The following is a 5,000-nucleotide window of genomic DNA, read 5'->3' as shown; positions in this document are numbered from 1 at the left end:
TGCTCAGTGGAACAGCCCGTACACCTTTCAAAAGCTCGATAGTGGCTGGCTGCTGTTCATCTTTCCGGATGCTGCTACTAGAACCAAAGTGCTTCAAGGAGGGCCCTTCGCTAAACTCGGCAACCAACTGCATCTCAAATCCATCCCCCCACATTTTAATTTCGATACCGCTGAAATGACAATCGTTCCGGTGTGGCTCAAACTCAAAGACTGGCCGTTGGAAGCTTGGACAGAGGAGGCCACGAGTTTGTTTGTTAGTGCTATTGGAGATCCGGTATGCACTGATGTAGTGACAAAGCATAAAGGCCGAGCATGATTTGCTAGGATCCTTGTTCATGTCAATGCAGCACACCCCCTGCCCAATTAGATGGAATTGGAATTTGCTAACGGCGACATCACAGTTCAGAAAATTGATTATGAAAATAAACCGAGGTACTGCTCCTACTGCAAAACTCTTACACATATTACAGTGAACTGCAAGAAAATCCAAAAGGCCGAGCAAAGAAATGAGACGAAAAACAAAGAAGAGACTAAAGAGCCTCACCAGATTCAAAGTAATTTGCAACAGAAAAAGATGTCGGAACCAATGGGTCAACACACTTATTTTCATTCACCGGGACTTGAAGAGGATGACTTAAATATGATTGCTGAAGCATTCATAGGCAGAGATAAAGACAACGAAACAGAAAAACAAGATGAAAAAGGGAATCAAGAACATATGGAAACTGAAATCCAGGGAGAGCAAGCTACGGATGCTCAAAATCAAAACAACCTTGAAGATGGCAGATTCAAAAAGACGGAACCACAGAAAAGGGCCCCCAGCCAATGGCTTTCTAAAGAAAGGGAAAAGGAAACGCACCGAAGACAGGAGAGTTTTGACAAAGCTATGGCTCTCAATTCTGCAGCGCGAACTTCTGTGGATGCCGAGGGTTTCACAACAATCAGCGGAAGAAAGAGGCACCCTGCCAAAGTCTCGACGACTTCATCTTTCTCGGGCCAAAGTAACAGAAACTTCTTAAACTTCCTACACAAATCGAAAAACACAAGAAATGACAACAACAATGATCAAAGAGACAAAGATGTCAGGAGGGCCCCTGCCCCCCACACATCAAAATGATTGTTGCATTTTGGAACATAAGAGGCTTGAACAAGCCTCTTAAAGAGGATGGGGTGAAGAACCTCATTCATAATAATAAAATCGATATATGCGGTATTTTGGAATCCAAATTGAAGACGCAAGACAAGATTAACAATATGGTCAACAATAAATTCCCGGGATGGAAAGAAGTCAACAATCTCAACTCTCATCAAGGTGGGAGAATCTTAATTCTCTGGAACCCTGCTACTGTAACTCTAATTGCTCAAAGTGAAGGAAAACAAGTTCTCAACTGCTGGATTCGTCATAATGCTACTAATCTGCTATTCCATGCCTCATTTGTCTTCGGCCTCTACAAAAAAGAAGATAGATAGGATCTTTGGAGCTGCCTCGAATCTTATGGTAATGGTCTCAAATCCCCCTGGCTCATTATGGGAGATTTCAAATGTGTCCTTAATCCATCTGAGAAGATCGGTGGCAGAGACTACAATGCCTACTACTTGAAAGACTTCAATGAATGCTGCCAAGCACTCAATCTGGCTGACCTTAACTCCCACGGCTGCAAATTTACTTGGTACAACAACTGCCCCACATCACCTATTTGGAGCAAATTGGACCAAGCCATGGGGAATTTGGAGTGGTTCACATCCATCCCTCTTTCAACAGCTGCCTACATGCCTTCTGGCTTCCTCTCAGATCACTCACCGTGCATTATCACCATCGGAAATCAAGAAAATTTGGGCCAAAAGATGTTCAAATACTTCAATATGTGGTCTCAACACCCTGACTTCCAATCTATTGTGAAGAATACTTGGGACATCCACATCTATGGCACAGAGCAGTTCAAGGTGTGTAAGAAGCTGAAATTACTGAAACAGCCCCTCAAAGAACTTAATTCGAAAGCTTTTAGTCATATCTCGTCTCGAGTGACACAAGCTACTGCAGATCTTGAGGAAGCGCAAAATAACCTTCAACAAAATCTTGGAGATGAGCAACTGGCTGAAACTGTGGCTCAGATGTCCAAAGGAGCTCAATTCCTCGCCAATGCTGAGAGAAGCTTCTACACTCAAAAAGTTAAATGCAACTACATAAAAATGGCGGACAGATGCAACAAATTTTTCCACGGGGTCGTCAAAAAAAGATCAAAGCAGAATCACATTGCCAAAGTGGAAAAACCTGATGGCTCTTATACAACTTCTTATTCTCTCATGATAAGAGAATTCATCGATTTCTATGAAGATCTGCTGGGAACAGAGGTCAATTGTCAACCATTGGATACTCATATTGCAAAAAATGGCCCCACTATCTCTAGAGAACAGTCTGACCTGCTTACGGCTGAAGTCACCAACGAAGACGTGCTGGCTGCCCTCAAAAGTATTGGTGATGACAAATCCCCGGGCCCCGATGGTTACAACGCTCAATTCTTCAAACAATCATGGAGCACTGTGGGAGAATCTGTGTGTAAAGCTGTGAAAGAATTTTTCCAAAATGGCCGACTCCTAAAGAAGCTCAATCACACGGTTCTGATCCTGATCCCAAAAACATAATTTGCTTCCAAAATGAGTGAATACAGACCTATTGCCCTTTGCAATATCATATATAAGCTTATCGCTAAAATCTTGGCGGCTAGATTGGAAAATATCCTTGAAGAGATCGTGGATAAAGCTCAGTCTGCTTTCATTCAAGGGAGATACATCACGGATAATATCCACCTTGCCGAGGCCCTCCTTCGTTAATACGAGCGAACCAGATCCTACCCCAAGTGCCTCATAAAAGTCGACCTAAAAAAAGCATATGACTCTCTGAATTGGAGGTTCATTGAACAGATGATACAGGCCCTCAACTTCCCTCAACAATTCAGATCTTGGATCATGGAATGTGTTTCTACGACTTCATATTCTATCTCCATCAATGGCAGAATACATGGCAATTTCATTGGCCATAAAGGTCTTAGACAAGGGGACCCCCTATCTCCCTTTCTATTCGTTCTCTGCCTCGAGTATTTCTCTAGATTGATGAAAGTCAGAACCTCGGACTCCCTTTATAACTTCCATCCTAAATGTGCTGCCCTATACATCACCCACCTTGCTTATGCCGATGATCTGATGATCTTCATGAGGGCGGACGTGGGATCAGCTGAAGTTATTAGAGACTGTCTTAAAGAGTTTGGCGATACCTCGGGTCTCGTGGCTAGCATCCAAAAAACCAATATATTTACCTTTCCTCTTCACCAAAGGCACCTTTCCATTCAAATACCTGGGGATTCCCTTGGGAGCTTCCAAGCTCAAAACTAGCCAATTCTATCCTCTATTGGATAAAATCAGAACCCTAATCAAAGGATGGTGCAGCTCCACCCTCTCGTACGCTGGCAGAGTGGAACTCCTTCGAACTGTAATTCAGGGAGTTGTTTGCTATTGTCTCTCAATTTTCTAACTACCCTGTGAAGTGATCCACCAAATTGAAAGAATGGCGACTATCTTCCTCTGGAACTCTAGGGTGGCCAATGTTGGGTGGAATAAATTTGTATTCCTAAGCAGGAAGGAGGTCTCGGGCTCAGAGATTATAAAATTTGGAACCAGGCCGACCTGTTGAAGGAACTGTGGAAGATTCACTCGAGGAAAAATACTCTTTGGGCGCAATGGGTGAATCTAATTTTTCTTGGGCATGAAAATATTTGGGATTGGACTCCCAGAAATGGGCCCCCTCCATTCCTTAAAGCTTTGGCAAACCTCAGAGATGTGGTCGTGAAGAAAGCCGGCTCCAAAAGCCAGATGATCAATCTGTTAGAAGGATGGGCCCCTAATAATATTTTCAATTCTAAAGCGGCATACGACTGGCTCAGAAAGGAAAAGCCCACCCTCAAATGGACCTGAATTGTGTGGCATCAGTGCCAAATCCCCAAACAATCATTTGTGCTGTGGATGTGCATGCTGAAAAAAATGAAAACAAGAAACAGGCTTTCTTTCCTTAAAATTACAAATAAATGTGCTCTTTGCGATGATGGAATTGAAAGCCCTAAACACTTATTTTTTTCTTGCAGGTTCAGCACACACGTATGGCACGGCATTAAGAGGTGGCTGGGCATCAGTAAGCAATTGAACACAGTCAACAACACTCTTAATTGGTTCATAAAGACAAGTAGAGGATCATCAGTACAAAGCAAAGGAAAAAAAATGGTGGTGGCCTGTACAATTTATATGATCTGGAAAGCGAGAAATCAGAAAATTTTCGAGGGAACCTTAACTAATCCCGAAGAGAGTATCCTTGCCATAAAGACTACAATCTTCAGAAACCTCTTTGCCCTCTACCCATGGGCCACTCAACTCCCAGAAATTTTTAATGATGAACATCACATTCACTAAGCAGTTTCTTTTATCCCACATCACCCGTCAATCGTTTCATCTTTTTTGTTCAGATAATGCTGTGGTGTGGTGGAAACTGTGCAGATTACAAAGCCCCATTAAGGTGAAATGGAAGTATTACATGGATCGTGAAGAACGTCTCCCAGCTTCGGCGATAATAATGGTGATGTATCCTTTTGAGGTTAAATGTCGGGACCTATCCCCTTTATCTTGGCTTGTGTGCCTTTCGAGGGTTGAACCCTTTTTTCTCTTCATGCTCGGTTTTTGTTCTTGTCTGTTTTTCATGATGAATTGGTCTGTGTGCCAAATTAGGTTGTTTATCTTTGGGTCTGTGTGCCCTGTTTTGCATAAGCCGGTGTGCTTTTGGTGTTGTGACTGGCTGTTTTTTATGATGAATTGGTCTGTGTACTAAATTAGGTTGTCTATCTTAAGGTCTGTGTGCCCTGTTTTGCATAAGCCGGTGCGCTTTTGGTGTTGTGACTGGCTGTCTTTGATGATGAATTGGTCTGTGTGCCAAATTAGGTTGTTTATCTTTGGGTCTG

This window comes from Erythranthe guttata, chromosome 1, assembly GCF_056151865.1.
Source record: "Erythranthe guttata isolate IM_541 chromosome 1, IM_541, whole genome shotgun sequence".
Lineage (NCBI taxonomy): Eukaryota > Viridiplantae > Streptophyta > Magnoliopsida > Lamiales > Phrymaceae > Erythranthe > Erythranthe guttata.
This window is presented reverse-complemented; position numbering follows the sequence as displayed.